The 14,132-nt window shown below is 43.2% G+C and overlaps 1 protein-coding gene across 11 annotated transcripts in view; it reads left to right on the top strand.

Moving 5' to 3' along the window:
* The window catches only part of NAALADL2 (N-acetylated alpha-linked acidic dipeptidase like 2), a 466,559-nt gene that overhangs the window by 83,404 nt on the left and 369,023 nt on the right, over positions 1-14,132 (top strand). For 2 of the 11 annotated variants that reach the window (XM_078767637.1, XM_078767639.1), the window contains exon 2: positions 1,486-1,615. The exons of the other annotated variants lie outside the window; for them this stretch is intronic. The gene's annotated coding sequence lies outside the window, so the exon portion shown is untranslated. The remainder of the gene's footprint in view (positions 1-1,485; positions 1,616-14,132) is intronic. 11 annotated transcript variants of the gene reach the window in all.

The raw sequence follows: 14,132 nt of genomic DNA, 5'->3' as shown, positions 1-14,132 counted from the left end.
AAGATTAAAATTAATGGTAAGAGCAAGAAATACAATTTAGATGTAAAGCAACTGCAAACACGCAAACATTAAGTGTTAAAAATAATCTTTGAAATTAACGCTTTTGCTCAAATTAATGAAAAAGTTTTGATTATATATTTTGTTCTTTTATACTCTTTGTTCTTTCTTCAATCCACATTGTAATTTTTGTGAAGCTGTAGAGCACTCAAATATCACTTTCACACTCTGTACAAAATTGCATGAAAGGTTACAGGAGGTTTTTCTTTTAGTGGGCCCACAGTTGGCTGCGAAATGCAGATGTGATTTGTCTACGCATGTTGGTCATACACATGCATGGATGTATTGTCACAGTAATGGAGCATTGCCCCCACTTAGGCTTCCCCATCAGCCACATGAATGAATGTCGGTCAATCCTGGATGTATGTTTGCAAGTATGTTTGCCAATCGTGGATGTATCCCTATTTGTATATGTGACTGATCTTGGATGGATTATTATGTTTTAACACGTTGGCCAATTATGGATGTACTGCCATGTGTATGCTTGTTGGCCAACGATGGATGTGTTGGAAAAACGGAATGTTTCCCCATGTGCAATGTGCATGCATGTTCGCCAAACAGATATGTATCAACACGGCCACTTGTGTTTGGCCAATCGTGTACGTGAACTATGGCTGCCCCTACATAAATTACTGGGCTATTTGCTCGAGCTGAATTTGTTGCTTCTCAGTACGCATTGCTACCTAAGGATGTAGAGTGGGCAATTTGATAATTGAATTTTTTGACTTTTTGAATTGCATTTTTGAATTTTTGCATTTTTTTGAATTTTGGTGTTACATTTCATTATCTCCACCACCTCAGGTGGACGGAGGTTATGTTTTCACCCCTGTTTGCTTGTCTGTCTGTGAGCAGGATATCAAAGGGAGGTGCAAAGCACCCCTCCATTTATATAAGTATTATAAGGGATCGTTTCTCTGTATGCAGGTTTAACATGGGGACTGAAAATGCATTTCTTGGCTTTGATTGTCTGCAAATTTCAGAAGTAAATGCTTTGTACATCGAGGTTAATCTATCTATAATTCCACTAATCTCTGTGTGTATGTTTGTTTGTATGTTTGTATGTTTGTATGTTTGTATGTTTGTCTGTGACCGCTGTTTCTCGACAACTACCGGTCCGATATACTTGAAACTTGCCAGGTATATTGCTGGGGACCCGAGGATGTGCCTTTTCAAGGTTTTAAATTAATCGCAGAAGTAGTTACCGAGCTATGTCCAAAAAACGATTCAACCAATCAGAGAGCAGCGAGCTATCACGTGTGCCGAACGTGGCGAACAGACTCTGCCTCGGATGGCACATTTGAGCGTATTCATTTATTTCCCGTCGGCAAACTATGTTGGCGCTATGTTGGCGTTAAATGATGTTTTAAAACTAATTAAAACTAATTTGCGATTCTTTCGCTTTCCTGCGATATGCGACCTTCCGGACAGTCAAATGAGGACGTCACTTCCGGACTTACGTAGCGGCGAGCGGGCGCCATTTGGAGGAGCTGGGAGGACTCAGTCGTGATAGAGTGAGCCTGAGTGAGTATATCAAGACAAGAACAAGATCTAGAAGGAGGTATGTACGGTGCGATTCATATAATATATTGTTTAGTTATCGTGGATGAGGAATTTGGGGGCCCGATTAACTGCAGCGCCATCCGAGCTGCGGCGTCGGGACGATACATTCATTGTACGGTAACATCACGCACTTACGGGCACGTCCTATATATATAGTACGGGCATGCCCTAGTATCTTCAAATTTCAGCAACGTCTGTTTCTACATTCTTGAGTTTTATTTAGAAAATCCTCAAAATAACGTTGGTGTCTGTCTGTCCGTCCGTCCAAAATGTGTTGGTGCTCATATCTCAAGGGCTATACATTGAAACTAGCTGAAACTTGGAATATACATCGGTCAATAGGTCTAGTTAATGGCTTTTGAAACAAATGCCACCTAAGTGCTATAGTTTTTGCTTTAAAATTAAACATGTATTATATATATATATTGTTACGGTTTTTAGAACCTTCACTTTGTAAAATAATAATTCTTGTAAATATCCCCCTTTGTAAAGGTTGCACCCTAGTTAGGCCATGTACAACACGTAGGACACCATAGGATCTTCTTTAGTTATTTAATTAGTCTATGTTTCAGTTAAGGATCTGTTTCCAATAGTTTGACTCTGCCTTGTATTAATCAAATAACCTAGGCCCCTTCAATTATCCCCAATCTCTCTCTCTCTCCAAAGTGCCAGTAGCCGTATAGCCGTCATCACTGCCTTTTGGTTTGTTCCTGCCCGCCGCCATTACGCATGCGGTCAGAGTGGGAGAAAAAGGGAGGAGCGGCCAGGAACATAGGCGTGGCCCCATCAACGCGTCACGAGGGGAGGTAACGATGAACCCTCGTGACCAATCCGGGCCGAGGCGTGTTCACCGGTAGGCGGAACGAAGCGGACGCGGCTTTATACGCGAGGCTTGCAATAAAAGCGCGAGCGCAAAGCCTTTTCACAGAGAGGAGATGCGGGGGAGAGCAGATGCGGGGGAGATCGGCAGAGAATCGGCAAACTCGAGAGAACAGCGCAGAGGCGGCGAACATAAGAACATTGCGCGGAGGATCGTTTGGGACGATCGTTTTCGATACGAACTGCCGTGGTTTTGAGAGGGTTCGGCACGCTGTACGTACGCGCATTCCAGCCCCTCGCGTTTGTAAGGTCCGGTCGCGCGCCAACGATGTCAAGCTGCCAGCCATTCTTCACCCGCGGACCCGGAGCCTGGACCATCCCATCGCCTGGAACCATCTGCCTGGACCTTCCTCCCCTACCAGCTACCTTTCATGTGAGTCTGTCTGTTTGTCTTGGGTGTGTTATATAAGAGTGTATAAGGTTGCCCTATGTCCTTTTGTTTCCTCCTTCTTGTATATTCCCTTCTTTCGTTTCCTCTTGTAGTTAGATAATAAACCATATTTGTTCTTCCTTTACCCTTCTTATTCTTTGCTTCCTCTCATCCGATAGCTTGCGTCCTGTCCCCAATTGAATATCGGTGGCACGATTAGAACCGCTCAGAATCGGGTTAGTTTTGTTGCTAACGGCTCGGATCGTGGATTGCTAAACCGCTCGGCAATTACCATCACATCCGCGGTTCGAGCAGGGACTCATCTCCCTGCTTTGTGGAGAGATTGGTGAAGGTATTTGGGAAACCTTTGACCAATCACCCTGGCCAATCTCATCCCGCAAAGGAGCGGGATAGTTCCAGGACCGGAAACGGCCAGCTTAACAAGACAAGGGGATTAACCCCCCCCCCCTTGCTAACGGCAGTGCCGTACTTCGAGATCCGCAACAATATCTATATATATATATATATATACATACATACATACATACCCCTGTACATACATACATATATATATATATACAGCAATACCCCGGCCTACGTCATTAATTGGTTCCATAAGCCATGACGTAACTCGGTTTTTGACGTAAACCGGGCGTAATGCCTTTAAAATGCCTTAAAATGAACATAAACACCATAAAACTAGAGTAAAGAACTCGCGAAAGTATATAACTATCGCTAAACCTTAAAGAACACTAAAAACACATTTTAGTCATATTTTTTAATGACTAAAAAAAAAAAAAAAAAAAAAAAACCACCTTTATAGGCCATTTTTCCCCGCAAAGCGGGGGTTGGCCTTTTTCGGGAACCGTGGTTGTTGTTGGTTTTTTGGTCCCCTTTTTGAAGCAATGTTTTACGGCCGGATGCCCTTCCTGACGCCAACCCTTTTTGCCGCAACTTTTTAATGACTAATGAACACAATTAATAAATGAATTTGTAAAGAATAATAAATAAAATTATGTTATTCACCTTAAACTTGGCGTCTCTTTTGAACACAAAAAACACATTTTAGCCATATTTTTTAAAGAGTAATGAACACTATACGCGGGGCTTCTTCGGCGACTCATCAAAACTAGTAGAGGCGTTGCGTTTCTCGACTAAGTAGGAACTGATCCAAAGTCCCTTGAATTGTGCGCTTCTTCTTCTCAGTTAAGATGGTCCTATACGGGAGAAAAATGTCGCTGGTGCCATTCATCATTTTTGCGAAACGCTCGGCGTTGGGGTCTTGTGCCTCAAATATTGCAAGACACTTGGAGAGGTGATAAAAACCTTTCTGCATTTCGGCTACGGTGAATTTCCTTGGCTTTTTTTTTTTTTTTTTTTTTGTATACAAGATCGAGGCTCGTGAAAGAGCGAAATGTTGTTGGCTTTGGTTCTGGAATCGCATCCTCTTCACGGCGCTCTTCCTTCAACGCCATTAAGTCCTCATTAGTTAAAGGCTGCTTGTCTGCCTCGATCAAACCGTCGAAATCATCCTCCTCCAACTCCATCTCCAGGTCAGCGCTGAGGGAAACCAAGTTTTTAGACACAGCCTTGACTGGCGCATCAAACCCCGTGAAATCATTAACATGGTGGGGGCACAAATGCTTCCACACCCCATTCATCGCCGACTGCATAACCTCCAACCATGCAGCATTGATAAGCACTGCCTGGTAGATGTTATAGTTTTTCCAAAACTGCCGGATGTTGATGCCTTCCTCCTCCGACGTTGCATCGACAGCCTGACGAAGAGTGCGGCGGAGATAGTAGCGCTTAAAAAGCGCTATCACACCCTGGTCCATAGGCTGGATGAGCGATGTGGTGTTGGGTGGCAAGTACACCACCTTCACATTGGGGTCAAAATCACCGAGGTTAGTGGGATGGCCAGGTGCATTGTCCAAAATCAGCAGCAATTTAAATTGAATTTTCTTCTCTCGACAATAGCTCTTGACAGCCGGGATGAAATGATTGATGAACCATTCTTCAAAAATCATGACGGTTACCCATGCCTTCATATTATTCATCCAAATGACGGGAAGAGACGCCTTCGGGATGTTCTTAAGTGCCTGGGGGTTCGCCGCATGATACACCAAGAGCGGCTTCAGCTTGAAGTCGCCAGTGCAATTACCCCCAAGCATTAGCGTTAGCCGCTCCTTCGCAACTTTGTAGCCTGGCATGGTCTTCTCCTCCTTCGAGATAAAGGATCCGTCGGGCATCCTCTTCCAAAAAAGGCCCGTTTCGTCGACATTGAAGATCTGCTCGGGCAAGAATCCCTCGTCCTCGATGATCTTCTTCAATGTGGCAGGAAATTCAAAAAGGCCCGTTTCGTCGACATTGAAGATCTGCTCGGGCAAGAATCCCTTGTCCTCGATGATCTTCTTCAATGTGGCAGGAAATTCCTCAGCGGCTACGGTGTCGGCAGCTGCAGCTTCGCCCTGAATCTTGACATTGTGCTAGCTGAAGCGCCGTTTAAAGCGTGCAAACCATCCAGAGCTTGCAACGAAGGTTGTGTCCTTATCCTCCGGGAACTTCTTCAGAAGATCCTGGAACAAAGACTTTGCCTTCTCCTGTATCAGCAGCTGGCTCGTTGGTATGCGTTCATGGGTCTGGCGTTCGATCCACAACGAAAGGAGTCTCTCCATCTCGTCGAAAATCTGACCCCTCTTCACAATCATGACAGCAGTCTTCGCCGACGGCGCTTTTTCAGTGACGTATGCGAGAATACGTTCCCTATCATGAATGATGGTCGATACCGGCGACCGTGGCAGCCCTAAGGCATGCGCTATCACCGACACTTTTTCACCTTTTTCATACTTTTTAATCAGATTTAACTTATCTTCCATCGTAACCACATTACGCTTGGAAACACTAGCACTATCCTTCTTAGGTCCCATGGCTATTAACACAGACACAGTAAAGGAATAATCACAAAAAAAACAGCGAAAGGCAAAGCAAGCACGCGACCGCAGCACAGGACAAAATGCATATGGCGTCGCCTTTGTTTTGAATGAGAACCAGCAGCTACGCGTATGTATACTGTACGTACATTTTACAAATATTTTTTATGTGCTTTTTATTGTATTTGAAATTGTTTTTTTAAAGCTTTTTATTGTTAATTTTTATGTACTATTTTATTTATTTTAAATATATTTTAAAGGAAAAATCAAAATTTTTCACGTCCTCCTATTATGATGTAGGAGTGACGTAAAGTCGCACATAATGATGTTCACTGAACTGAAATTTACTCCAGAAGAGTGGCGTAAAGTCTGATTTGACGTAAGTCGAAATGGCGTAAAGCGGGGTATTGATATATATATCAATATATATATATACACAATATATATATATATACACACAGGGGTCTGCAAAAGTAGGTATACAGTAAGGATTATACCAGTATTACCAGTATTATAATAGTGGTGCTAGGATTCATTTAATACTAGAATTCATTAAAATCATTATTACCACGTTCTGTTGATGCCATGATTAAGTTCATACGGGAGGCTTGCCAGGAAATTGATGCTGATAAAGACCTTTGTGCCAGAGTGTGCATGGGTGTCCACACTCGACTAGTGGTGTGTGTGAAAAAAAAGAAGAAATAAAACACCTTTAGAGGCCATTTTTCCCCACAAAGCGGGGGTTGGCCTTTTTCGGGGACCGTGGTTGTTGTTGTTTTTTTTGGTCCCCTTTTTGAAGCAATGTTTTACGGCCGGATGCCCTTCCTGCCGCCAACCCTTTTTGTCGCCTTTTTACGACAAGCAGGGAAGGAAATTGATGCTGATAAAGACCTTTGTGCCAGAGTGTGCATGGGTGTCCACACTCAACTAGTGGAGTGTGTGAATGCCGGGGGCAAACAGTTTGAACATTTGAGGGATTAATATGTTTATTATTGATATGTTATTATTGATATGCTTGTATAATCAATAAAATACGTTTTGTGCGCACGTTTTGTTTTTCATTACTGTATACCTACTTTTGCAGCCCCATGTATATATATATATATATATATATATATATATATATATATATATATATATATATATATATATATATATATATACAGTATATATATATATATATATATATACAGTATATATATATATATATATATATACAGTATATATATATATATATATACAGTATATATATATATATATATATATATATATATATATATATACACAATGTATACATACTTTATCACTCTTCAAAATGTTATTACCCAAATCTAATCTGCTGGCTTAATGGCCTAATGGATAAGGCATCAGACTCCCAAGCTGGGGAGTTGCTGATTGGGCACCAATTTGATTCATACACCTGCATGAAGAAGTAAATGTATTTTATTTGCTGGATGTAGGGTGCCCCTTTATATGAACTTTTCTAGAGCAGTACTTGGTTCCTCCTTAGAACACAAGGGTAGTACAGCATGAACACGAGATTTTTTGAATGTCCCTTCTTTTCTATTGTTCGACATTTTCTATAAGCTATGGAATGTCCCTTCTTTTCTCTACTTTGCCACATGGCACATACCTTTATATAAAGGGTCCTTTTCTATGTCCCTGGCATTTTACCCAAGAATCTCAAAAGGTGAAATTTGTTGAACAGGTTGGGTGTGTGACAAGGACAAATTTATTTGATTTCGCTGAAGATCCGGAACCAGATAAGAGGATTAAAAAAATTATTTAAACTGATTATTCACCATTGAGAGATGGGGCCCAAATCGATATTCTTTTATATAGCATAATATTTCAAAATGTTGTGGACGGATTGTGGCAAAACTAGATGGATGAGTTGGATATATGACGAGAACAAGCCGATTCGATTTTGCTTCATGTCTGAATCCAGGTCCGGCCTTTCAGTATGATTCAAAGCGTAAACTGTTCAGCCTGGCGGAGGTATTCGTTCTATGGAGTGTTCTCGTTTGAAGCTGATTCCTATGAAGGCAGCACAAAATTATCCACTTGTATTTCTGGAAATGGGCACAAATATTATTATGGTCTGTAATTGAGCAAAGCAGTCAATCATTTGGTTAAGGTCATTTGGCAAGCTCTTTCATCATGTGGTTCTGCAGCCACTTGGCTAATGAAATGGCTGCTTTGAACCATTATGGAACCTTTGCTCATGTGACATGTCGTGTCACTAACTCCCTCTGAATAGCTTTGCTGCTGTTTACATGTTAGGGAATTGGGTCAGAGAATAAGAGGTTTTGTTGAGACCATGTGTTGGAGGGAACGAATGAAAATGTGTGACTGCTAAAAACAAAGACAGACGAGAAGGAATACTTGGTTTTGGCACACACTGCCACCCATGTGTACCGATTCTGTTGACAAGCAACTGATGAAATTTAATCCGATGTCCCATAACATACGGGGCATATGTTTTGCCAAGCGTCTCTATCCCTGTTGGGGAAATTCTGGGTGTAGTGGACGGCTCGGAGAGGGAGGGATACACGTTTCAAAAGAGCGGTCTATTGAACCGAGATCACATTTGCAAGCAAATGGGGTCTGTCTGTTTTGATTAGAATCTCGCCATGACGAGAGGAACCTGTGAATTGCCTTCCTCAATTGCAGGTCTACAATTGACGTGCAAGTTTCTCAGGAGGTCAAATTTGTCGCGATGCATTCGGAAGTCTCTTGCTTTGGCAGGAGTGGAATCCATTCCCTTTGTTCAGTGTCTGGTGGTCTTGCGGCTGGCTGCCTTGCATTTTAAACACTCTTTTTTTTCAAAGCGGTAGGCAGTTATTTTCGAAGCGGGCTCAGCCAGGGCAGGCTTCTCGGTGGAAGAAGCAAATTTCGTCAATTGTTGTTTCTTATGTTCCTGACAAAGCAAATTGTTTGTGCAGATAAAGGAATGGGGAAGGAAGAGGGGAAGTTTAATTTGCTTTGGAGAACATTTACACAGGCTGGAATCGTATAACATTTAATCTAAATAAGGTCAGGCATACCATTCATGTGAAACGACAAAGGTTTCATTCGAAAGTTCTATTCGAAATTATAATCGATAACCACTCATTAACAAATAGACAACTTAGAAATGAAAAATGTCAAAAGAAAAATACCATCTTTGTTCCTTTTATGTCGTGATTTCACACTCTGGGACAAACCATTGCTAATTCGATCAGGAAGAAGAAGATCACTCCTTTTGCATCTTCAGAAGGGCTGCCGAAGCAGTTTCCCAGGCTATTGAGCACAATCCTGGATGGGTCGACACTCCGACGCGGGTTACTCAAATGGCTCATTCTTCCCAGTAAGCTGGTACTCATTTTGCCGACCTCGGAAGGATGACAGGATAAGTCAACCCACCTGGTGTTAATCAATGGCATGACAGGGCCTCAAACTCAAGACCCTAAGATCTTAACACTAACCACATTAACCATGAAGCCAACACCAGGCCTAGATTCAATCAAGAATTGGGCAAAATTTACATTGACGCCGTTTGATTTTGATGAAAATTGGTGGATAGATCGACATCCATGGTACCAGGTCATGACTAAAACCTCGGTTAGACCGACTCCTCAAAAATGACAGATAAAAAGTTAACTTTATGACATTGACATTGACCTTTCCTGAATGTTTTTTACCTCCAATTTTCTCACAACATCACGTTAAAGTGCGGAACGTATCGTCACGTGCTCGGTGGTCACGACCATCCACAGGGCGTGATTTGGTGACCACCTCCAAGTCGGTGACATTCACGCTTGAAGTTATAGAGCCAGATGTGGCTCTGATTCTGATAATTTGGAGTAATCGAGCTGTTTAACCAAATACTGGTGAAACATAGACAACTAACTCGTTATTCACTTCTTACACATGCTAACGAAAATGTCCTTAAACCTATCATTAACTACGCAACTTCACAAAAGCACAAAATACTTTTTGGACCAAGGTGTAATCCCAGTCACCTTAATCTAATGGTCGCCATATATTTACACACACGTTGGGTCACCCAATCAATATCAGGTTATTGAGACTTCAGCAATAAAAAAAATCTCAAAAAGATTGTTGTTGTTTACAGCAATAGTAAAAAAGTAACTCGGGGGTGGCACGGCATTGATGAGCCAAATGACCTCATTTCCTAAGATAGTAGAGGCCAACGCTGCCTCGGGCCGCAGGATGGGGGATAGTGTGGTTCACAGTGACGAGTTCTCCGACCTGAGTTTTGAGCAGTTAGGGCAAGCAGTCCCAGAGCACGGTGAGCATGGAGTGACCTGCGTGGTGTGTACAGTTGAGGGATGAGAATGGGGCTGTTACCAGAGTGGGGTGAGGACTGTGAGTTGTTGGGTCTTGCTCATGTTCTGAAAAGATGGCACTGCCGGGTTCCCCCAACACACGACAGCTCTTGCCACTCAAAGGGCTTGTCTGGCTGAAGCCTTCTCTCTGCTGACACAAGGAGGACGCCATTTTTCCCCACAATAGGTGAAGCAACACAATCGGTTTCTGTGAAGAGAAATTATCCATCCGACTCTCTGGAAAATCCTCTCTATCTCTTTGCTGATGAATCTACTCTCTGCCGCTCCATACCTCATGCCTCAGATCGGCAGTTCGCAGCCTCATCACTCTCTGCAGACCTGGTCAAAATTACAGACTGGTCAAACAAGTGGAACATGTCTTTCAATCCTGACAAATCTCACACTCTCACCATGTCTCTTCGAAAAGACCATCTGGACAACACTCCCATCTACTTTCTCAACAATCCTCTCCAAGAAGTTCTGTCACTCAATCTCTTAGGTCTCACAATCTGCCATGATCTTTCCTGGGAAAAACACATTTCCAAGCTGGCCTCCAAAGCCAGTTGCCGATTGGGCATTCTCCGTCGTGCGAAATCCTTCCTTGGTACACCTGAGCTCCTCACCACATACAAGGTCCGCAGCTCAATGGAATACTGTTATGCCCTCTGGGCCGGTGCTCCTGCCTCACACCTCGCTCGGCTTCACGCTGTTGACACCAAAGCTTTCAGAATCATTGGAATCTCCCGCGATGAAGCCGATTGTGAGGGCCTTTCACTTACTCACCACAGGCAGGTTGGTGATCTTTCTGTCTTCTACCGACTTGTCTCTGGCCTAGCTCCCCCAGCCCTGTCTGTGCTCTGACCCCCAAGTACTCCTTCAGGTCGCACAAGATCTGCCAGCAAGCCTCTTCTGGTGAAACTGCCAAAATGAAGACTCTCTGCTCACCTTCACTCTTTCATTCCTCTTTACTCCCGCCTATGGAACAAACTCCCTCACTCTCTGTAATCCCACTCATCCCTCCAGGTCTTTAAAACAGCTGTTCACCACCATCTCTTATCTTCCCCCATCCAAATCTTGATCTTTTCTACCCCTGTTAATTCACCCCAAATCGACTTTTCTGAAATACCGACTTCTTTCCTGGAAATCCTAGCAGTGTCCATGTGTTTTTTATTTTTTTACCTCTCCCACCCCCCAACCCCCTTCCCACGCCTCCTCCCCCAAAGCCCTCTACCTCCCACAGGTCTCCCGATGTCCCTGCTCTCAAATGTTGTACTTCTGTGCTTCCTCCTCTCTCCCCAAATTGTCTCCCGCTCCCTTTATTTCGTCTTATGTGGCCGTTTTTTTTGTCATTAATGTTAGCTCTTACACGAACCTCGATCTTGTATACAAAATTTATATATATTTGCGAATTACGATCTAAGGACTCTCAGAAATTATGACCATGCACCAGTTAGAAACAAAGCAGAGATGACGAAGAGCTATTGGCTTTAATCGACTCAGATGCATCCACCACCGCCCAATAATTGGTGAAAGCCTATGAGCACCGAGAGTATATATCTATTAGCATTTATTTTTAGTTATTCAGTAGTTTGCCAAATTCTTCTACATCTGGCAGGACTGTGAAACTTATTAATATTAATAAAGGCCAAACCATTGCAATATTATTTCCTCTATGTATTGTATTCATGACTTTTAGAATAATTATTGGAGTAAAATTTGTCATTTTCCGTTTCTATTTCTCTGACAGATTAATTCGAACGAAAGGGGCTTAGTCCCAACCCAATTCGTTAGAATGGGATTTAGCTGTATTTGTATTTAAATATTTGGAGGTTTTTTCCCTTGTTTTAACTCGTAAACGCTCACTTCATAATGCGCAATTATTCCAAAAAATAGAATATGAGAGAATTTGAAAGATGTTTGACCAAATCCTAGGCACACCATTGTTGTTTTGGCTTTCAATATATAAGTCCAAGTATATTTGGAGAAGTGTTTGTTTGTTTGACTGCTGAGCATTCCAAAACTGCTGGACGGAATGAGTTGAAAACGGCTTGTTGTAGTCAGTGTGCAAGGCAAGTCTGGGTGATAAAAAAGAAAGAAAGAAATAATAGCCCCTGGGGTTCAGGATGAGGTGGGTGGAGAGGGGAGTTATCTGTGTAACTGTGTATCATGTAGTGCCACCTGGTGGAAGCCATTATGCCATAGATATCATAGAAGTTTGAATCAACCCCATTGTGAGTGCAGGTTCTTTGCTTGTTTATATGACTCGTCCACGCACTCCATATGGAAGCAGCAGGAAGGGTAATGTTATTTTCTTCTTCGAGGCATATAGATTGATGTAGATCTATGCTCTGGTCTGATAGTGACTGTCTGTGATGGACTCGATAAGCATATAATGCCTTGAGGATGTCTGGATTCCTCCAGATTTCTTTCAGTTTAGTGTTAAACAGCAGTAGTGACTGTTTAAAAAGGTAATCATACGTGTTTGTGGTTTATAATATTTTTTTACTTGCGACATGTTGCAGGTCTACAGGAGCTTTGCGTTGTTGTTGTGGTTTTTGAGGTTCTTGGTATGAGTCGATTTTTGAAATGGGTGCCCCTTGGTTCGACAGATGCTGCACCACACCCACATATGGCGATTGACTCCACCCACCATAGCACTGAGCCAAAATGATATATGGTCGCCCTCTTGGTTTTCTGGTGCACCAAACCCATTAGGCATGCAGGGCTCTGCCAATTATACACTGCCCGGGTTTGTTGCGTCAGATCTCCATTGGCTTTGTTTGTGTCGAGTGTCATTCACGATGATGGACACCAAAAAATCGAATTACGTCAAATATAATAGTTTGGTTTATTCAAGCCTGTCGGAATGCACGGTACGTCAGAACGCACGGTAATCGAGCGTTACGTTATTTAATGAAGCGTTACGTTGCACAAATTCGTAAAACCAGTGGTTTTGTTTGGGTCGAGTGTTATTTCCAGAGTGACCCTGATTTATCAAATCACATGTCAAACAAGCATTCTGAGTATTGCGCTGCAATACATGTCCCCTACCGGCAGTCTGTCATCCGGAAAACTGTTGGGGAAATTAAAAAGGGTTATTCACCCACAGGTTCTGAATCCTTCCCAATCGCTAATTACCTCAGGACGGGCTCACCTGTGATTCGCACTCGGGACTTCGATTTATACACCTTGCAGACAGGACAGCAGAAGCACGAGAAAATAAGTTGTTCATAAAGAACCTTTCGAGTCGCTAAATATCAGTAATTTATTATATTTTTCGGTTCACGATCAATGATAAATGTGTGTATATATTGTTACGGACACGACTTATTAAGATGTTATGCTGGGCCGAGCGGAATGGCCGCCGTGTTCGCACAAGTTACCCGATTATACTCGAACGTTGGCCGAATCGCGCTACGCTAGATCAATGAAGGAAAGGACACAACGGCTGGGTTAAATGACACGACACCAGGGGTACAGTTCTCAAGACCTCCGGAGGAGGATATAATATGGGATATGCGGAACGTTTAGATTACACGGCACAAGAGGTACAGCACAGAAAGGTGGGCACTTATACACGGTCTTATCTTATTCCCGACAGACCACAGACAAACGGGACAAGACTGACTCACACAGGGATTGATGGCAAGGAAGGGCAGAATCGATGGCTCAAGGTGCACCTTGGCTCAGGGGCAGAATCGACTCGGTCCGGTCCAAAGATGCGGGTAGGTATCGTCGCGCTGGAGGTGGCGTCCGTTCTCCTTCGTAGCTGAGGCGCATCTGACATCACCTCCGTCTTCCTGCGCATATCCAGCGGGGAGTGACACGCCCTCGGCTCGTTAGCTCCGCCCCAGATGGAATCGGTCCGCCGCTTCTTATTGGGTGCGGGGGGGTTACCGGGCTCCGCCCTTGACGAGGAGCTGACAGTCAGCCCCTGAGTGGTAACCCCGTCGGAGCACATGGTCAATGGCGGCTAACCAAGCCGGAGTGAGGACGCGCACT

The sequence above is a fragment of the Myxine glutinosa genome, chromosome 13, assembly GCF_964187855.1.
Source record: "Myxine glutinosa chromosome 13, kmMyxGlut1.1, whole genome shotgun sequence".
Taxonomy (NCBI): domain Eukaryota; kingdom Metazoa; phylum Chordata; class Myxini; order Myxiniformes; family Myxinidae; genus Myxine; species Myxine glutinosa.
The sequence above is the reverse complement of the archived record's forward strand: the minus strand, read 5'-3'. Positions and strand labels throughout refer to the sequence as shown.